Raw genomic sequence first — 20,840 nt, forward strand, 5'->3', positions numbered from 1 at the left:
TCCTGGAAAAGAGCCAGCCCCTCCCTGAATGGAGATGATTAAGATTTCTGCTGACCCTTTCTAGATTAGGCCAGCACAGAAAAGGAAGACGCTGTGGTTCTGGGAGGAGGGACAAACATGAGGGGATCTGAAGAAAGGTGAAGAGAGCTGTCATTCCTGAGTGGGTATCAAGGAGAGAAAAGAATTATAGAGGCAAACTAGGTGGAAAGCTGCAGGCATGATTTTGGTTGACTTAGGTGGATGGCTGTGACAGAGGAGATACCCTGCCACTTGGAGATCACCCAGGATCATTCCTTATGAGAGGAATAAATATTGAAAATGATTACATGATCCACATTTTTGAGGCCAACGTCACACCTCTTACAATTTATCTCATGAGGGACTGGGTCGATGCATCATTAAGGCCAAAGCATTGTGCAAACTCTTCCCACTGGGGACCCAAGAGCAGGGAAAGCCTTTCTCACCAATCACAGAGAAAGTGGCTCGGCCAGATCCCTCCAGCACTTCTGCAGGCAAGGTCAAGGAGGACTCTTCAGAGATGGTGTTATCTGAGGAAGGCAGAACCCAGAAATTTATCCCATGGAAGAAGTATCACACACGAGTGTAACATCCCAAGGAGACCCAGGTGAGGCTCAGTGTTATGTTGAGTCACAGCAGCCAAGACTTGGAAACAAATGCCTCAGTACAGGGGACTTTGCCAGGTAGAAGACAGACATGGACAAACTATAGTGGTTGTTCTCTCAGGCAGGGGTGGTGCCACCAGCACTTGCTCTCTGACAAATTCCCCCCACCTCTGGGTATTTGCAGTAGCCCTGCTACCTCCATCCTTCTCTTATGATTAATAGCAGTCAGGGATTTTTGTCCCATACCTGCAGCACAGACAAAGGCATTTTGGGTCTTCTCTTGTAGGACACCTCCTGGCTGCAGATGGAGAAAGAGTAGTTCAGATAGTGAAGGCAGAAAAGGAAGTCACCATGCCTCAGCAGGCCTGTCTGCTTCCAAGAAGAAGGGACTAAACTTCCTCTTAGCCTCTTGCTAACTGCCTTAGGGGATGACCCCCTGGTCCCAGGTGTTCTCCACCCTGAGATCTGACTAACCTTCACAAGAAGAGGTTTTATCACTATGTCTCTCTCCCCTTGCAAAGGTGTCACAGCAATCCTATTATCACACAGATCATGTGAATCTTCTGCTACACTGCTGACAGTGACATTTACTTTACCTGCAAGGAGCACAGGGGCACATCTCTGAGCTCTTGCAGCAGAGAGCTGTATGTACGAGCATTGAGACCAGACATGCAGAGGCAGGCAAATTCCACCCCTCCTCCTGCTAGCTGCTACATATCTCTCCCCTCAACCTCACCCAGCCTGGTGGCTGTCACATTCCACTCAAAGGTTTTTGCTTCATTGGCGCAGAGGCAGCTGGTAAACCAGCAGTCTGGACAGGCATCCACCTTTAGTTCTGGGGTCTCTGTGAGAGTGGTGCACACCTGAGCATGGTGGGGTGTACAAGCACACATTGGCGTAGTGTTAGTACCAGGCACTGCACAAAGAAGCAAACACCATGGGTTGTGAAGTGTGAGGCTGTGCTTTGTGGCCCAGATGCCAGTATCTAGGGCTCCTGAGAAGCTCATAGCTTGCCTTTGGGCTCAAGTTTTTGCTCCAAGAGAGGTGTGTAATTGGGGGAATACTCACCTGGATACAGTCCTTGAGGTAGTTGAAGACAGTGGCTTCTAGGCTGAAAGTCTCTCCTTGGATCACAGAGTACGGCAGTGACAGATCTACAAAGAAAGCCTGGAAGGCCCTAAGAGTGGTCAAAGGAGACAACCCAAAGCCAGCATCAGCAACACAGAAGGTGTTGGTGTTCCATTCTGTGATGGTGTCAGGTACAGTAACTTGGACAGATGCTTGCCCATCATCCCTACAGCAGAAAGAGAGAGAGGACCACTTGCTCAGAAGCAGTCAGAATTCTCCAGGGGTCTCTCTGGGGAAGGCAGGTAGAGGCTGTTACCAACCCAACAGAGACCAAATCCCAAATCCAGGTCTCTGGGGAAAGTGTCCGTGGCTTTGGCTTCCTTGTGTTATCAGAGCGAGGTGCAGAATCACTGTGGCCAACAAGATACTCTGCAGAAAACAGCATATTTAGCTCCAGGTGAAATCAGTTCTTCATTCACAGGCAATCTAACGTTTTACTATGTCTTGTGACATATGCCTTGTGTCTAAGTCTTGTAAGACTAAATGCCTTGTGACACAGAACAAGAGCGGACAGGGCTGGCTTTTTAGTGAGAATCTGGCACAGTGTCTGTATCTTTGAGGAACACAGCTTTAGGGAGACAGAGTTGGATGGAGTTTAGGCTGAGGCTCAGTCTGACAGATCCAGCAAGTTTGGTCTGGATCCAGGGGGATCCAGCATGCTCAAATGGAGTTGTACTCTTAAATAATCTATGAAAGTGCTGGTGGAGAGCATACTACATTTTCTGTGAAGAGCACAGAACACAGGGACAGCCAATAAAGCACAGACATTTGAGCTTTTATCGTGATTTATAAATCAGGTCCAATGAACTGGACACAAGCTTCATTGCTCTCATAGACAAACAAGAAACGCAGTAGGATGGAAGTCAGCCATCTCAGCTGGCCAGAACTGGGAGAAGAGAGCCCAGTCAAGAAGATGGACATGTCTGTTCCTTATCAACATGGTTGTTTCCACCACGCATCTTTACCACAAAGTCTGGTTGCATACAGGAAACTGGTTTCTTGATTCTAGTGTTAGTTAATATTTTCATGTGCAATTTCTGGGAAAACAATGAAGAGAGTAAATCAATGATAAATAAAAGGGATCAAGGAATGTTGAAAATATCTCATGATAGCAGGTATCTTAAGGGGGCTGGTGGTAGCTGAAACATTTTAAAATGCTGCTTGTTTATATACATATGCATAGACTTACAGGCTCAGACTCTGGCCAATGCACGAGGAATGGAAACCAACTTCTGAGGAATACTGGGGCCAATTATTACTTCTCATAAAAGCAAATTTCAATTTCATATGCCTAACCCTAACAATGAGCCAGAGTGAAACACCATATATCCTATGAAAAACTTAAGAGAAAAGAATTCCAAGCTTTAATGTTACCCTCTTCTCCTATTTTGAGGTGCTTTTACTTGCATATATTTCTTTAAACAGCATTCTGTCAGAAGCAGCACTGCTTGGGTTTCAGTTAGCAGATACGTTGTTAATCTTTTTCTGACTATTGTTCTTGTTAGTGAATTAGCTTATTTTGTCATTTGTCTTAACAGTTAGCTATAAAGCCAAACTGTGAAGGACTTTTTATTAAAACTGCTTTGAGAAGTAACGAGAGACTCAATGAAACACAGAGTAAAGGAGTTTGCAAATAAAATAATAGCCAAATGGCAACTGGTCAAAATATGATTAAGGTACTCAGGTCTTACTGGGATATTTTTGCCACTCACCCTTTGCAGATATGGTAGCCTAAACTAAGTTTATTCATTCTTACACTGTCTTTCTCTAATCAAGTGGTTTGCACTATGCTTACTCATAAATTTCATTTTCTCCCCTTAGTCCCCAAATGAGTGTGGCTACACAGGTGAACAAGGAACAGATGACTTGTAGCAATGAAAATCAGGGCAGCTGAAGTTTGCTAAGAGTAAATTCTTGTAGGCATTCAGGATGGCATACTGGCAACCGCTGGCTCAGGAAAAGTTTGGTACAAGTGTAGAGACTCACCTTAAACAGATTAAAGACATCAGCATCACTTTGGTACCATGGTGCTACCATGTGAGTATTTTTGTGGAGACTGGACTGCTGGGGCAGACAAGGGTATGCCTCAAAGTCTTCCAAGTGATAAGGGAACCCTCGTCCTCCAATTGTAAAGCTGTCATCAAAGATGTCTTCATACAACTGCAATGGAAAAACAGAGGTCTTCATAAGGAACTGGCAAAAGAGCACGAGTATTGTAGCCCTCTATTATAGTTAGTGAAGCTTTGCAGTTGACGAAGTTGGTATTGGCCCAGCTTATGGGCTGGATATGGGAAGGACATGAAGCCCAAGGAGTGGATGTAGGCAAGCGGCTTTTAGTTTGCAGACTTTCACCTCTGACAGTTCAAGCCTTTTAACTCTAGGGCGCAAGATTAGGATAAAATGCATGGTTCTATTTGAGCACAAGGCATAGGTACATCTGACTTACATATTTAATGATTATTACTTTATATATCTGTTAGTAGATGATGCAAGTGCTCTGCCCTAGAACAGTATTCCTGTAAAATGGAACACCAGATCACACTGTGGGTCCTATCTACAGGTGCAGCAAGCTCCCCCTGGATTTGGTGAAGCTTCTTTGTAACAGGCTGGCCTGCTATAACTTAACTTACAACTTTGCATGAGGCACATACATGTGTATTAACTCTGATATACATTGTGGAATTGTGTTAGGATTTTCAATTCTTGCAGTATTTTTGTTCTAAGTCTTAAATTTGTTCCTCTGAAACACACAACTGCTTTAAGGTAAGTTCCTTCAACCCTTCTAGATTCTCAGAATGCACCTGGGTGCTGACAAAACCCTGACCACTTTTCACCAGCCACCGTGTGCACTGGGTGCTATCCCCTAGCTACTGGTTTCTAAAGAACTGCTCAGGTGCTCAGCCTGATCTGTCATATGGTTATAATTCAGCAATGCTTGGGGCAGAGGGATAGGAGGACCCTACTGGGGCAAAATTCCATTTCAAAGGTTTAGCCTCTCTGCTTGGTGGAAGGTGGAAGAGCAGAGACAGGTGAACATGAGGAAAGCTGCCAAGCACTCTCCCTCCAAGTGGAAAGCACCAGCATCTCTTTGAAGCTGCTGTCCTCACCTAGCCCTGCAGTGCCACGCAGCATCCACCTCTGTCCAGGCAGAGGCCCACAGTGCAGGGCTGATGCATGAGGAACATGATCACCACATAACTGCTCAGAAGAGGCTGAGAAGGGGGAATGCCAGGGCAGACACCTAACACTGCAGCCGTGTCCTGGGATGGACTGTGGGCTTCCTCCCACCAATGCATGGAGACAGAAGGCAGGCAGACACTAGGGGGTTGGTCACTGCAGGCTGCACTCACTGTGTTTGCTGTTAGGGTATTGTTATTCTTCATGAGGACACTGTTGTCAACAGCTTGGACAGAGCACAAGGACCCTGGAACAGCCTTGAGGTTCAGACTGACTTTCGCTCCTGGGACTTCCTCCTTGTGTGAGAAGTCCAGTGCCACCTGCAAAAGAAGACAGGGTCAGGGGGCTTAGCATTGGAGAGTGGGACCCTGAGACTCTTAGATGTCTGGGCAGCAGAGGGAAAGACAGAGAATGAGGTAGGGAAGGGGGCTGAGATGCTGAGACAGGGCCTCCTGGAAACCCATTGGGAAGGTTACAGGGACTGCAGTGTGTACAGCCCAGCCAGAATTCCCCTACCACCACACATCCACCACCCTCTGATCCAGAGCTACCACAGGGAGCTAAGCAGGCAGGCTTCTCTCTGTGTTAAGAAGAACATGGAGGACAGTATGTTCCCAAGTCAGTCATAGGGAATGGGGGGAGAAAACAGAGTTCAAGGGGGCCTAGTTTATTCCTTGGGAAAGGTGTTGGGGAGGGCAGGACTAGCAATTCAGGGAAGAAGGAGGTTACCTGTTTTGTTTCTCAGCCAAAAATACTGGGCATGTGGTTTGGCATGTAACCAGCTTGCACCACTTGGCTGAGGATAAAACAGGACCAGGAACTACAGCAGGCCAGAGCACATCAGTGATGCTATCTCACTCCTTCTGTTTCTACTCACCTTGTGTCTAAAGCACTTTTCTACTTGAAACTCTTCCACATCAGCCACCACCTCTCCATCCAAGAAGACAGCATACAGCAGAAGCCTGATGTCAGGCAGGAAGTCATTGCCAATAGTCTGAGTCAATGAGAAGGAGCCCTGCAGATCTGCACAAGATAGCAACAAGGAAGAGAGGTAAAGCATTCAACTGAATCAGCTCATTGGGGCAGGACACACAATAAGAATCAAAAGAGGGAATTTAATAATTTCTACCTGCAGATAAGAACATCCCACACAGACACTGTCACGGATTAACGATAAATGCAGGATACTGGCCAATTCTTTGGCTCAAGTTGGGCAATAATATTCCTCTTCTTTACTGCACCTTAGATAAACAGGCAAGCTACACAATTTTATATCTTTTCCAAAGGTAGAAGCTAGCAGCAAAGTCATAACATTGGCTATTAGATCAATTAGACAAGGCAGGAGAAGGACAGTCACCTAGAGGGATACTGAACTGATATGAGAAAAGATTGTGTTGGTCTAATGAGGTGGACCACAACTAAGAACTCAGTTCAATAGCTCCCACCTGTGGATAAGAGTAACAGCTGCAGAGTTTGTCACTGGGGAGCGGTCACAGTGTTCTGGTGTGTGTTATGAGGTACTTAACTTCATGCATTTCTGCTCACTCTCATGCTGGATAATTGGCACCTGCTTCTCTCCACTGAAAAGGATCTTGCCTTTTGCTATGACCTGAAGAGCAAAGAGAAGAGCCATTCAAGGGCCTGAATTCTGAGAGCATGAGGAGAGTGGAAAGAGAAAAAGAGAAGAGAGAGGGACGTCTGACAGATGACCGAAAGAGCTCTGCAGCAGAGATGGTGATAGCATAGCTGGAAAGGGACTTACTTGAGAGGTGTTGGTTAGGCAATGAGAAAACACGGCTGCTTGCAAAGTCAAAGGTATGTCTGAAGCGAAGAGCAGCTGCTCTTAAGCCACAGTGAACTCTGATCTTTGCATTACTAGGATACAGTACTTTTTGACCGTACAAATGAGCCCAGTTCAGTAACCAAGTTACTCATAACCTCTCAGCTATGCTGTAGTCACACTCTTGCTTTGGACTCACTTTCTTGAAAGTGAACTTCATCAAAATGTGATTACATACCTCTGGAGTGCCTCAAGGCCCTGTGCAATTTCAAGCCTTTTTCTGTAAATATACAGGCCAGGGGAGGTCAGCTGCCAGAGATTGCCCCAGACACAGCTGGAAGTCTGGGGCATACCTGCTGGGCAGATACTCCACTGCCACCCATGTGAACACAATAGAATCATAGAATCATAGAATGCTTTGGGTTGGAAGGGACCTTCAGAGGTCATCTAGCCCAAACCCCCTGCAGTGAGCAGGGACAGCTTTAACTAGGTCAGGTTGCTCAGAGCCCCATCCAACCTGACCTTCAATGTTGCCAGGGATGGGGCCTCTACCACCTCTCTGGGCAACCTGTTCCAGTGCTTGACCACCCTCACTGTAAAAAATTTCTTTCCAATGTCTAGTCTAAATCTATTCTTCTTTAGTTTAAATCCATTATTCCTTGTCCTGTCACAACAGGCCTTGCTAAAAAGATTATCCCTATCTTTCCTGTAGGCCCCCTTTAAGTATTGGAAGGTCGCAATAAGGTCTCCTCGCAGCCTTCTCTTCTCCAGGCTGAACAACCCCAACTCTCGCAGCCTGTCCTCGTAGGAGAGGTGCTCCAGCCCTCGGATCATTTTTGTGGCCCTCCTCTGGACCTGCTCCAACAGGTCCATGTCCTTCTTGTGCTGAGGGCTCCAGAGCTAGGTGCAGTACTCTACGTGAGGTCTCACCAGAGCAGAGTAGAGGGGTAGAATCACCTCCCTCAACCTGCTGGCCATGCTTCTTTTGATGCAGCCCAGGATTTGGTTGGCTTTCTGGGCTGCAAGCGCACATTGCCGGCTCATGTCCAGCATTTCATCCACCAGTACCCCCAAGACCTCCTCCGCAGGGCTGCTCTCAATCTCTTCATCCCCCAAACTGTACTGATACGAGGGGTTGCCCTGTCCCAGGTGCAGGACCTTGCACTTGGCCTTGTTGAACCTCATGAGGTTCACACAGGCCCACCTCTCCAGCTTGTCCAGGTCCCTCTGGATGACATCTCATCCTCCTGGTGTGTCAACCGCACCACTCAGCTTGGTGTCATCTGCAAACTTGCTGAAGGTGCACTCGATCCCACTATCTATGTCATTGATGAAGATGTTATGTCCGTCCCAGTACGGACCCCTGAGGGACCCCACTTGTCACCGGTCTCCATGTGGACATCGAGCCATTGACCACGACCCTCTGGATGTGACCATCCAGCCAATTCCTTATCCACCGAACAGTCCACCCATCAAGCCCATATCTCTCCAATTTAGAGAGAAGGATGTTGTGGGGGACTGTGTCGAACGCTTTACAGAAATCCAAGTAGATGACATCGATTGCTTTTCCCTTGTCCACTGATGCAGTTACTCCTTCATAGAAAGCCACTAGGTTGGTCAGGGAGGGCTTGCCCTTGGTGAATCCATGCTGGCTGTCTTGAATCACCTCCCTGTCCTCCATGTGCTTGAGCATATCTTCTAGGAGGATCTGTTCCCTGATCTTCCCAGGCACAGAGGTGAGGCTGACAGGTCACTAGGTCCCAGGGTCCTCCTTTCTTCCCTTTTTAAAAATGGGCACAACATTCCCCTTTTTCCAGTCAGCAGGGACTTCACCTGACTGCCATGACTTTTCAAATATCATGGAGAGTGGCTTGGGAACTACACCAGCCAATCCCCTCAGGACTCTGGGATTCATCTCATCAGGTCCCATAGACTTGTGTACATTGAGGTTCTTCAGGTGGCATTGAACGTGATCTTCCCTTACAGTGGGAGGGGCTTTACCCCTCTGCTCCCCATCTTTAGGTCCATCGATTTGGGAGGGGTGAGGAGAGAGGTTGCCAGTGAAGACCGAGGCAAAGAAGTTGTTGAGTACCTCAGCCTTCTCCTCGTCCGTTGACACAAGTTCGCCTTTCTTGTTCATCAAGGGGGGTATGCTTTCTTTAACCTTCCTTTTCTGGTTGATATACCTGTAGAAGCCCTGCTTGTTATTCTTTACGTCCCTTGCCAAATTCAGCTCCATCCTCGCCTTGGCCTTCCTGACCGCCTCCCTACACAACCGGGCCGTTTCCCTGTATTCCCCCCAGGACACCTGTCCCTGCTTCCACTGCCTGTGCAGTTCCCTCTTACTCTTTAGTTTGACCAGCAGGTCTCGACTCAGCCATGCTGGTCTCTTCCCTTCCTTGCCTGATTTGTCACACTTGGGGACTGATAGCTCTTGTGCTCTATGGAAGGTGTCCTTAAAGATCTGCCAGGTCTGTTCCGTTCCCCTGTCCCTGAGGACTGTCTCCCAGGGGGTCCTTCTGACTAACTCCTTGAAGAGCTGGAAGTTTGCTTTCCTAAAATTTAGCATCCTGATTGTACTCCTCGCTTTTCCCATGTCCCTCAGGAGCGTGAACTCCACCAAAGCGTGATCACTGCAGCCCAAGCTGCCTCCAGTCTTGACATCACCGATGAGCTCACTTGCATTGGTGAAATAGAAAGTAGGGTGAATGGCAGGCATCTATCACCCAACCTTAGGTCAAGGAAGTCCTAACAAAGTGAAGAAACTGGGTGCTAGGAGTAGGTCCAGGAACTGGAAAACAGGAGGAGGTTTGAGCAGAACAGAACGCACAAACTGATTTATACTGGCCTGGGGGTAGCTTACCCTTTCCTGTGAGTTTCTGTGTGCTGTGTGAAAAGGGTAAAATACCAGTAAGCATAATCTTGCCCTGAGATTCAGCTGTCTTCTGTGCTCACCAAGTAGTAGAAATCAATGATGTGGTCTGCTTCAGAGCTGAGTTTATTCCAGTCAAGGATATAATCCACTTGCACTTCCTGCCCTTGATCACAGGGCATCACATCATTCCTGGCCTTGATCTCAAGGAAACTGTTGCTCTCAGAGTAGAAGGGTTTCAGCCAGTGGAAGCTATCCTCAACTCTTGTGTGACTTTCAGAAGAATCTTGCTCATCACCATGTCCAAGGCTGTAGGTACCCTTCAGAGCACAAAAACATGAGTTGGCAATCAGTATCAAGTGATACAAGGGAGCTTGTACACCTGCTGAAAACACTAAATTACTACCTGAGCTGATGGCAGATGACACATCTGTATGCTTAAAACATCTTTTGTTTAAATGTCATTTTAAAGTGTCTTATGAGACTTTATCTTCTGAAGTTTTAGCAAAAATCTAAATCTATTAGATTTGCCCACAGTCTCATTTTTCCTCCTTTATCTTTCTGTGGGGACACACCCCACACCAGACTTCAACCCCAGCACAGCACACCTGTTTTCAGTTTGTGTTTCTGGTCAGATGCCCCGAAGCACAGCAGGCACCAAGACAGCTTTTGTATGGTGAAGTTCTACTTCTCTGCAGATAATTTAGGGCTCTGTGGACAATAGCCATGGGCCTAGGAACAAGAACTAGAGCCTGTCCCCAGGCTCCCTGAGGACAGAAATCTACCTCCTAGATTACAGAACCTCTGATCACAAAATCCTGCCCAACCAAAATTAGGGAACCTCACCCTGGGTAGACTGGGGTCTTGGGGAAAAACATCTGGAACAAGAGTTCCAGTCTCTGAGAAATGGATGGCAATAGGAGATCGTACTGCCTGGGAATGAATCCCACATCAGCTGTAGGAATGCAGGTAGTGGGAAGATGGGTGCTGCCAGGCCAGTAACAATGAGCTCCAGGTGTAGGATCAGAAGTTGTGAGGAGAAGCAGCCAAGGGCTTCAAGGTCTGATATTGAAAGGGAGGTCAAGAGCAGCTAACTGCCAAGCTGAACCTGGACAAGCTATGTGCTGCAGCAGGGTGAGGGTAGCCACTAGATGTGGAGTTCAACAGAGACGGGTGTCAACTGCCAGTTCTGCTGAGCCACCTCCAATATGTCCCAAAGTGGAGAAAGGGGAGATTTCCTCCAAGGAATTATTCAGATTAGCAGAAGTTTTTAGGGGAGTCAAAGGAAGATGAGGAGGGACACAAAAGATTAGGATCATGCTCCAGCTCAGGACAGCAGAGCACCTTTGGTGACCATTTGGCTGACCTATTGCAGCATAGCCTCGAGTTTTCCTGAGGAGATGGCTCTGGAGAGTAGTTAAAGATGCTTCTATAGATAAGTCAAATGAGATCAGGAACCAGAGGACTGCGTTCCAAAACCTCAGATTTCTTCTACTTTCTATCCCTTTTCTCAGTCTACAGTCACTTTATCCTCTTTTTTCTGTGGCTGATGCTCACCTTCAGAGAAACCAGTGTGCTGTTCCAGCTGGTGGTATCCAGTGAGAAGTGGACTTCCCCATTCTCATCTGTGAGGAATGACAGGTGTGTTTCCTCATCATTGACATCAACTGTTAGGTAGACCGTTTCATTTCTGAGGGGAGACTTGTCACTGTGTCAGAACATCTGCAGAGAAGGGGAGGAAGTTAATACCCCATTGTACCATACTCCGAGGCACTGCCAGTGCCTAATATTAATTGTTTCTATCATTGGGCTTCCTCAGCTCCTCTAGCTTTCAAACAGGATGGAAGGATCCAAATAAAAGTGCAATAAATACACAAAACCAACAATGTGCAGCTGTTCAGGACTAGAAATAAGTGGTTGTGCAGCCAAATGAGACAACTATATTGGGGGGAAAAAGGTGATTTCCTCAGATCCTGAGCTTTTTCTTGGACAATGCTGCAGGATCTTTGATGATTAGAAACAGTCTTGTCTCCAACAACTTAGCTTTTGCTGTTCCTTGCCCTCCTTCATGCTGGGGTTAGTACTGTCCCAGGTGAAAATGTTTCTAGCCCCGGTGGGACAACAGTCCTGGCAGCACCCAGGGGACTTAAGTCAGAAATGACTGACAGTGAATACAAAGCATCAGTGATTTCTCCCAGGTTGACATGAGCATTTGGACAGCTGTCCAAAGGGAAGGTTATTTCCCTGCTGACACCACCCCCATCCCATATGCCTGTTATCATAGACGAGTTTTAGGAGCTACTCCTGGGAAAGCCTCTAGAGACTGCCACTGGCTCCAAAATTCCTGTCCAGGGAATATACTAGGTTAGGATGGGGAGAAGAAATTGCTTCTATAGGGAGCTTCACTCTTAGTTGCTGTGTACCAGCAGAGCAGCACTTACTTTCCTGGAGATTGTTGCTTTCTGCCTACAGAAGCATCATTAGACCTATGATGTATTCTCAACAGAGAAGGGATCCATGGGTGTTACCTTCCCTGTGTATGGTAGTCCACGTTTGTAGAATGAATGGAGGTTGATAAACTCTATCGACTCCATTCTCATTGCAATAGGAATTTCAGCCATTTCCATAGTTTGCACTCCTGGGTGGAGAGATGAGAAATCTGTTAAACCCTAGCAGTGGTCTCAGGGAAGCAGAAGATAAGAAGATGCTGCAATACTATCTACAACATCTACAACTTCTAAATTTAGGAGAGAAAATACATTCTTCTCAGGTATGATTCCCTCAATGTTTCTGGGCCCTCTGCTTCATGACATGATGCATTGTACCCTGTAAGTACTTATTTCTCTTTATTGAAGATTAAAAGAAGCTAGATGACTGTTTTATAGACAACTACACTGTAGATGCCTAAAAGTGGCCTGAAGAACCCCACCCACAGTGTGACAGTTTGAACAATGGACACCTCCAGTTGCCAGAGCTAGGTGCACATTAACACTGATACTGAAAACCTACCTCCTTATAATCAATATTGTGTCAGACTAAAATGGAGCAGAATGGGATTCTTAATAGCAGGAATGTGCATAAGCAGCCCTGCCTGAGGCTTAGGAAAGGAGAGGACAAGAGACTGTGGGTAGGTACTGTCAGGATGGTGCCCTACAATTAGCAAGGACTGCAAAGATTTGTTGCAGATTTTTCCATGGCTAGCCAGGGCTTTGCAACTGGCTGAGGAACACCTCCATGTCCAGGCAATCACTAAAAAAGTTAACTATGTGCTAGTGGAGATGAAGGGTGGAGAGGATTAGGAAATCTGGCAATAATAGGTGGAAGAGGTACTAGAATAGAGACCATCATCATGCCAGAAAACTTGGGAACCCTCAAGTTACTTTTTCAAAAGCCATTCAACAGCCACAGAAAGGCTAAACCCAAAAATTTCAAAGAAAGAAAGGATCAGAAGTTGGCAGCAAGGAAGGAAACACTTCACATATCCGCCAGTACCTGTTCCGTCTTCCAGCATTTTTCCTATTTCCTATCACGATTATGTAGCTGTCAGCTTCATTTAATTCCAGAGTCTCTGTCTTCACTGTAAAAGTAGTGCAGCAATTCTTGTTTGTCTGGAGAAAGAGAGATATGAACAGACAGAAAGAGCGTGGTGTGGAGGAAGAGGAGCTGTTTCATAGATGCTGGACAACCCTAAAGAAGTATTTCCAAATACTTGTGGAACAGATGGAAGGTCAAAAACCTGTTACTGCAGAAACCCATCACGGACACCTTAGCCAGAGAAAAAAAGTCAACATGCTTGGATTTAACAGTCACCAAAAAAGTGGCAAAATAGTGCTTCAGGCAAATAACATAAGGGTCAATTATGTCACAAACAAACTCAGGAGACTGAATCAAGCCCAGATCCTGCAGCTGAAAGAGCATGGGCATGTCTTTACCTGAATTAAAGATAACCTCCTCCCTGAAACTATATTGCCTTAACTACAAACATATAATGAACACAAATGTGCAGAAAGTGTAACCAGCACTGGACATAATCTCAGACAGGACACTAGCAAGCTTAAGATGATCCATTAACTGCATGTATACAGCAAGAAACAGGGTATTAAGCCACAGACCATCTGATGCTCTGATAGCCTGTTTATTGGTAAGAGCGGTCACAGGGCTGAATAGACCAGTGATCTGATTCCATACAATAGGGTACAGACCCTTGGAAAAGGCCCCAGGCATCATTACGTACACAGAGCTTATACCTTCTCCTGAAACAGAGTCAGATATGGGCAGCTAGAGCAGTAATTCAAGCAACAGAGTCACAGGAAGAAGAATCAATGCTCTGATCAGGTCTAGCAAGTGGGAAGACACCAGACTAAACAGGTTGGTGCACATCAGAGGTGCACTGGGGCAGGTTAAGGGGACAGATGTACATTTCCAGCAGGTTATACTTTCCACTCTTCTATTTGTTCACCTACCCAGCTGTTTTGCTTCCTCAGTAGAACTTGATAAATTGTCTTCCAAGTACTGGGATAATGTGATAAAAGTAATATCTATTTTCCCTTGAACAGGCTTCCCATAGGTATACCTGTGTCAAAGGGGAGAAACATTCACCTGAAGACTGAATTCAGCAGAAATATTACCCAGGCTAGCCTCCACCCTCATCAGGGAAAAGTGTAGCCTGGAAGAGCTTTGTACCTTGTTTGTTCAGGAACTTCAGCTCATCCCTTAAAATCAGTTTGCATCCCTCTCCACCCACTATACCCAGCATCCTTAGCGTAAATGACCAGGTGTGAGAAGGAGCCTGTTCCAGAGAGTGATCTGGCTCCCTCAACCACAGGGTAATGCAAGAACATCATACTGGAAGACCACTTCTCAGCTATGGGCAATCCAGGGGGGACTGTGGAGCCGAAGGCCAGAGATCACAACTGTATCATGTACTCGCCACAGACCTTCAGCTGAAATTCCTCATCCACTGTAGTGATAAATGGAGGGTGCTCAATCTTTATTTCAAATTTTTCCAGCACTGCATGGAAGTGAGGAAGGTATGAATGGAGGGAAAAAAGCAATACTGAATATGGGCACTGACTGTAAGTTCTGTTATAGCTGCAGTCCAGATGGAAGGAAAGACAGTAATGTCCCCAGTTATCCATCATTATGCTGCAATATGTGTTACTCCCTTCAGCCACACCACCCTCTATTTGCTGCTACAATTGCACATGGGACTGCTTTCTATTCCAGCTCAGTCAAGCATAAACATTTTAAACGGCACAGGGTTTTGTCCTTACCTACATCACTGCAACTGAATGGGACTAAGGCATGATGCCACTTTCTATTATGGCAGCTGACTGGAGTGGACAGAAAACTTAGCTTAGAAGAGGGTGACAATGAGCAGCAGAAAGTGCTCATCACAGGGCCCAGCCACAGCTAGAACAAGGTGTCGGACCACAGCCTCTCCCTGCAGCTGCAGAACCTCCAGCCCAGCATGAGATGTGCGCACAGACCCCTCTGTCCCTGTCCCCAGCCTGCTGTTCTCCCAGGGCAAAAGGTCAGATGAACATGCCCACACCATCCTGCTCTCTTTTCCAGCTACCCGCACTGCTTTTCCCTCCCCTCTGTTGTCCAAGTCTCACCATATTCATCAACATTGAAGGTTTTTTGAGCCATGTCTTTTTGCACTGAGATGGTATACTCCCCAAGGGGTGCTTCAGAGGCCAGGGGGAAGGACAGATCCACAATGCCATTTCTTGACTCTACATTCAGCCACTCAGCAATACGGTTATATTCAGGATCCTATTTGTGAAAGAACATGCAGAGCCACCAAGTCACACTGGGAGCTTGGGTACCTGGAAGGTCCAGCCATGCTCAGGCACAAGAAGGCACTACAAGGGCTTACCCTTGCCCCAGTAGAGATGATGCCAGATCACCAGATTCCTTCTCCTCCCTCCAGTATCCTTTTACTAAACTTTTGAATTGCAAAGGCTGCCAGGAACAGTAAAGCTACTGGGAAGTGGTAACACCGTAACACCATGGGAAGGAGAAGCAGCTGTGCTGCATCTACTGAACCCTTAGCCTTGTGCTTTGTGCTCTGTGCAGACAAGATGTTGGGCAAAGGTTCATTACTGCCCTGCCTCTAGCTTAGCTATGTGCATCGCAGAGATACTGGTTTGAATGAAGAACCCAGGCTGACCAGGTAGAAAAGACTTCAGCTGAACCTGAACCATAACCACAACCTTATGAGGTTACATTTGTGGCACAACTCTGTCCAGGAGTGAAAGTGCACAGTAGAAGAGACAGATGTCCGCCTTTGATCAGTTCTTTGTCACTTACCTGCAGCCATATCTGGGAATACTGTAAAAACAAGAGAAACACAAGCTCAGTTTTGTACAGAGCAAAACAGCATCCATGTGAACTGGTATTAATAACATACTGCCTGATGTGGGCCCCTGACCGGAAAGTTCTGCCCCATCCAAACCCCACTCCTCCTCCCTCTGTGCTAGCTTACACTGCAGTCTTTCTCCAAGGGACCAGTGGATGAGTGGTTTCCCTTCAAAGATCATTTGTTCTTATGGTTTAACAGGCGTGACGGGAGATGTCTCTTTCATGAGCCTCTCAATGTGTCTCATGCTAAGGCTCCTACTTCCAGAAAAGCACAAGGTGATACCTCATTTTTAATGACCTTAAGGTCCTCGTCAAGGTTCACAATTCGAAATTTCACTGAAGATATAAAGAAAAGGATAATAAAGCATTCTGGCTGCAACATGTCGTTGCACAAATCTGCTTCTCCTTTTCTGTGCTCCAGTATTGATGTCTCCATGTTTACCTCAGAGATATTCAGGCCTTTCCCCAAACAGCCCTCCCCAGCATCTCCCACCCCAGAGGACTTTGTCTAGGAGGTTTATATGCAGCTGCAGGCTGTAGAAACTCACTGTCTTTACCTGGAAAGATAACAATGATGTGTTAAACAGTGGAGTTGGTCTGTCTGCAGTCTGTTCATATTGTGAAGACTGTGGAGTAACTCTCTGTATTTCTGTGGCTTGGAACTGTCACTCTAGGCTTTACTCAAATGTAATCAACAGTCTTCAAAAACCAACAAGAGACTGTCCTGGAGAGTCCTGGCTTTCCTTTTAGGTCTCACTAGAGATACTTCACCAAAACAACACCCAGGAGCAGCAGGCTGAGCATTTGGTGCAGAACAGCTTGGAGGAGAACATCCTGATTCATACTGTTCCTGGAAACATTTGATAATAGAGATCTGCTTTCTTCCATCTCCAGCAAGATTAGCTTGCTGCACTTGGTGAAATCTTGCCCCCAGATGTGGCTGCTACCTTGACCCTTCCCTCCCCATTTCCATATGCCACCTTCTTGCCTTACCTGTTTCTCCAGGTTTGTATAAGCCCTTGTCTGTCTCTACCAGAATTACATTCTTCTGGGGCCTGGCCAGAACCTTCTTGTGACCCTCAAGGAGCACATTGTCCCCACTGTGGATCAGGACATGCAGAAAAACCACCTGCTCCAGCTGTCAGGTTAAAAAAACCCAAAACTGCCTGAGACTACAAGTAGCTTGAAGGAGAAACAGAGACACTTGTCCTCCCAAAATCTCCAACTTCCCTCTCCTCCCTTCCCCTCCTTTGATTTAGCTCTCTCCATTCCCTAATCACAGTCTTCTCTGTGCTCCCCAGCTTCCTCGTTCTCTTTCCTCTGCCTTTCTCCTTGTCATGTTTGCCTCTTTCCACATTTCTTTCTCCCTTTACTGTCTTTCCCACCCTGCATCTCCAACATTAACACGGCTCAGACACAGGAGAGGCTGAAGCCCTCTAGTTTGTAAAAGGAGAGGCAGCCAAGAGAGGTGTCTTACGTGTGATGTGGAATGATCTCTTCCTGGGAACAAACGCTGGCACCTAGGTTGATTGATACGAGGAAATGGAAAACAAATTCATCAGAGACTTTGCATCTTAACCCAGATGTGAGACATCATCTTACTGTTAAAAAAACCCCAAACTTCAGAGTCCAAATTCCACTGTATGACTCTGTCTCTAACCTGCTTGGTATTATAGGGAGAAGAAGCAGTCACTGCCTGTCTCTTGTTCATGAACCTAAGAGGGAACCAACTGACATGTAATTCTCCCACTTCACATAAATGTGAGATTTTTATGAAACCAAGAAAAAAACATAGGGAAGTCAGATCTAGAGCTAACGAAGACAGGAGATGAGATACTGGTCAGGAAAAAACAGGATATCTCAGTAACAGAAAGGCCAAGCTCACCAGGAGAAAGGTTCTTTTTCCTGATGACAGACTTCCTTGGCTTTTCAGAGTCAGGACTCACTCTGTCCTAAGGGTTGGCACCAAACAGTTAGTCATTGATTGTTGATGTAAGAACCAGAAGTGACTACAGCCCCTCCTTGAGTTCTGCTGAATCTGCAGGACAATCAGGGCATAGGCGCAGCGACTTAGTACAGTGCTGAGGAGGACAGGGGCAGTTTGTAGAGCCTCAGCACCAGACACATCTCCATGGCTCTCCAGAAATGTAACTGAAGGTCCTGTAGTTGTGCCCCAGCCTCAGCGTGTCTAGTTAGGGTAACAAGAGCAGCAAAGTTGCAATGACAGGAACTCAAGCCACCCAAGAAATATCCAGACTGGCTAGGTGAAATTCAGTTCATTGTGGGTTTGGCACCATCACCACCCATCACAGCTAAATTAAAGCAAGCTCAATGTCTATGCAGGCTGCAACTACACCTTGCAGCATAGATGCAGCTTTAGAGCAGAACAGTCCTCTTGGAGCTGGAGGGACAGGCTTCTGAGGAAGCAAGGATGAAAAAAATATATTCCCTATGCATTGACTCGCACTGTGATATACAAGCATTTTTGGGGACTAAACACTGAATAAACCGAAAGACAATGTTTTCCAACAGGCTTTAAGCAGGATGAAATGGGCTGATACAGATCAAAAGAACAAGCTTTTATCTACACAGGAAAGATTCCCTACTTTGCTAGGCTCCAGGACACTGCTGTATTTTGCCTGGCACTGGTAGGGAAATACACTTAACCTGCTTGCAACCTATGGCAAGCCAAAGGACAGTGTGCACAGAGAAGTGCTGGCCTCCTGTCTGAAGTGAAAGTGAGAGCATCCACTGCCAGATCAGCAGCCACAGCTACACTCACCTGGAAGGTGACACACCGAAAAGTGCCTGGGTTCTCCACATCCTGTTCCACCAGTGTGTAATTCTGGGTTGTCACCTCCAAGGTGACAGCTAGGTGGACAGCCTCAGTCAGGGAGCAAAGGTGAAAGCAGAGCTTCTCCTCTTGGGAATGGTGAATGACAGCAGGGAACACCACCATATAGTGACTAGAAGAGAGCAGGAGATGTTCAAAAACAATTCAGAGGCTGAGGTGGACAGGGCAGAATCCACCTCTGTTGCTTTCATGAAGAGGTAGGCCAGAGGTCAGAAATGTCTGGAGGCCTGCAGTGAAGGAACTATAGTGCAGCTCCCTTTCCATACCAGAAAGAAGCAACATGCCCAGTGTGGAACCAGAAGGCTCCTGGTAACTGTGACCATCTTGCCACCAGCCAGGACACAGCTGCCCAGTGTACGATACTCCAATTGCAAGTACACAGAGCAAGGCTGTGTGAGGGATGAAGCCAAAGACTCAGTGGCTGAGGCATAAGGCTTAAGTCCTCACATCAGATTTCACCCCCACAGGCACAGGATGAACAGGGGGAAAACTTGTGGCTTCTGTAGCTTTGTGGTGTCTGCAGTGCAGTGCCTGCACAAGCAAACACCAGGGGCTTCAGCTGCAGTGGTGCTCGATGCCCAGCACTCCAACAGAACTCAGCAGGAGCTGCTTCTGCTCAGCCTGCCTGAGAACAAGGTCCCCACCGTTCAGCTCTGTGATGCTAAACAGTGCAGCACCTCAGCACCACCCTTCAATGACAGTCCCTTCCACCAAGCACCCCAAAATCAAAAGGAGATATTCTCATGGTTCCAGGCTTGCTGCAGCTGCAACTGGGAACAGGGTCAGGACTAAGAGGAGCACTGGTGCTCCCATTGCTTGGGCTGGGACAGACAGCTGACAAGATCCACACAGGAGGAGAGAACTGCCTGTACTGATGGGCTGGAGCAATGCTAAATACCCCCTTCAGATGGTCCTAAGTCCAAAGAGTGGGGGAGTCGATATATGGAGATAGTATCTCTTCCAGGCTAATGACATTGCCTAGTATTTACCTGCTTCCATCAACAACGGAGTAAAGGCCACACAGCACCGTTCTCCACTCACATCTACATTCAGATGATATTCCAGGCCATGGGGTGCCAGAGCGCTGTGGGGGAGATGTGGGGTGGGTGACCTCTAGCCCGGGCTGAAGGGGACTTAAGAGAAACACTCATCTCAGCTGTGGCTGGTCTGGATCCTGGCTATAGCATACGATGACAGCCAAAGTTGCGCACCAGCTACTGTCCTCAGCTTGTAAAAACCATCCTCAGTACTCTCTCTGTACATCATTAGTGATCTTCCTCTCATCCAGTATTTAATCAGAGCTTCGAGTAAAAACCTTCCAATTCACCTCCATTTCCTGCATCACTACTTCTGTCCACCCATCCATCCCAGGCATGTCTGATTCTCCTGGGTACAGAACCTTCTCCAGGGCTGGTCCTGCCACCCACTGCCAACTCCCCTTGTAGCTCCACTGTAAGGCCTTTCCAAACAAAACAAGACATTTTAAATACCCATATATTTTAGCAAATCTCTACTTTACATCCCCCCAAGCCAGATGTCCAGTTTTCTACCAGCTTCCTCCAGCCATGAGGTAGTTCTACACTGACACCCATCTCCTCCAGACTCTTCTCAGGCACTGCAACCTTGTATTTCTTTTTCCTGGGTGGCTGCAGTGAGGTGAACAGGGCTTAGACATTACAACCTCATTTGAAGGTGGATGTCCTCATCCTGCCCTGGCCCCAGCTGTGTTTTTGCAGAGCATAACCAAGGGTACACAGTACCGAGTGAATTTGCCATCCCACCCACTCTTTGCTCCCAGCTGAAGCAATCTCCTGGATTTACTTTGGCACAGTCCCTGTATGCGTGCTTAGCATCCACTCTTTTAGTGCACAGTCTGATGTAACAGGAACACACTAGCCTTTAACCTAGCACTGACATTCAGATAATCTGCAGGTTTAAAGCACTGTATGTCACTGATCTGGGAGCATATCTGATTCTCTGAAATCAACAGTGTTTTGAGTTCAAGCCTAAACTAGCAGGACAAAAACCAATCAGAGTTCT

At 46.8% G+C, this 20,840-nt stretch overlaps 1 pseudogene; it reads right to left on the reverse strand.

The window, feature by feature from the left end:
- Positions 1-19,613, reverse strand: part of LOC104027224 (alpha-2-macroglobulin-like protein 1) — a 30,037-nt pseudogene extending 10,424 nt beyond the window's left edge.
- Positions 19,614-20,840: the final 1,227 nt, after the last annotated feature.

This window comes from Pelecanus crispus, chromosome 1 (assembly GCF_030463565.1).
Source record: "Pelecanus crispus isolate bPelCri1 chromosome 1, bPelCri1.pri, whole genome shotgun sequence".
Taxonomy (NCBI): domain Eukaryota; kingdom Metazoa; phylum Chordata; class Aves; order Pelecaniformes; family Pelecanidae; genus Pelecanus; species Pelecanus crispus.